We start from the raw sequence: 1163 nt of genomic DNA, 5'->3' as shown, positions 1-1163 counted from the left end.
CCATCCCAACCCAGCCCAACCCAAACACAAGGGAGGATGGAAACCTGATGATATTGTTACTGAATTCACTGAATTCGTGGAAACCAGCCCAGCCCAAACACAGGGGAGTATGAACCAAATGTGTAAACAAGCAATCTAAGTTTCATAACATATCTATTTCGTAATACAATTTTATTTGATTTGGGTTTACATTATAAAGACATATTAGTATTTTGCTTATTTTTCTCATTCCTATAAATATATCTCTTAATTCTATGTACAGTGTACTATAGTAGTCTTTTCCGTTCTCTTCCCTAGTTGCATGGGTGTTTATTCGTTTGGCGATTCAAGAATTGGTATGTTTTTAGTTTTAAGTAGCTCTTGTAGCTCAGTTGGTTAGAGCGCTCGTTTAGTAAGCGGGAGGTCTTGAGTTTAACTCTCAACAAGAGAGCATTATTGCCCTCCATTATTTCAGTTGTCCCGTTAATCGAAGCTTGAAGATGCTGAGGAGCCAGTGAGTGATGCTCGATTACGGCGTTACAGCGACGTATGATCGAGTGGAAAGAGAGATTTTTGAAAGAGACATTATATAAGCAAGCAAGAGAGAGATAACAACGGCTTGGCTTAGCATATAGTAGGGAGAAGTTGACAACTATGGAAGATCAAATGAATAAGCTTGGTTAGGACGTATGATCGAGTGGAAAGAGACATTATATAAGCAAGCAAGAGAGAGATAACAACGGCTTGACAACGGCTTGGCTTAGCATATAGTAGGGAGAAGTTGACAACTATGGAAGATCAAATGAATAAGCTTGAAGAGAATTAGATGCTAAGGAGCCAATGATCAATTACGGCATTATAATATGGAAGATCAAATGAATAAGCTTGAAGAGAATTAGATGCTAAGGAGCCAATGATCAATTACGGCATTATAATATGGAAGATCAAATGAATAAGCTTGAAGAGAATTAGATGCTAAGGAGCCAATGATCAATTACGGCATTATAATATGGAAGATCAAATGAATAAGCTTGAAGAGAATTAGATGCTAAGGAGCCAATGATCAATTACGGCATTATAATATGGAAGATCAAATGAATAAGCTTGAAGAGAATTAGATGCTAAGGAGCCAATGATCAATTACGGCATTATAATATGGAAGATCAAATGAATAAGCTTGAAGA

At 37.0% G+C, this 1163-nt stretch overlaps 1 non-coding gene across 1 annotated transcript; it reads left to right on the top strand.

Annotated features, from left to right (window-relative positions):
* The first annotated feature begins 356 nt into the window (after nucleotides 1–356).
* On the top strand, nucleotides 357–430 carry TRNAT-AGU. Its single transcript has one exon. It is a non-coding gene; the product is annotated as a tRNA-Thr (tRNA).
* Nucleotides 431–1163: the final 733 nt, after the last annotated feature.

This window comes from Cucurbita moschata, unplaced genomic scaffold (assembly GCF_002738365.1).
Source record: "Cucurbita moschata cultivar Rifu unplaced genomic scaffold, Cmos_1.0 Cmo_Scf00053, whole genome shotgun sequence".
Classification (NCBI taxonomy): Eukaryota; Viridiplantae; Streptophyta; class Magnoliopsida; order Cucurbitales; family Cucurbitaceae; genus Cucurbita; species Cucurbita moschata.
This window is presented reverse-complemented; position numbering and strand designations above follow the sequence as displayed.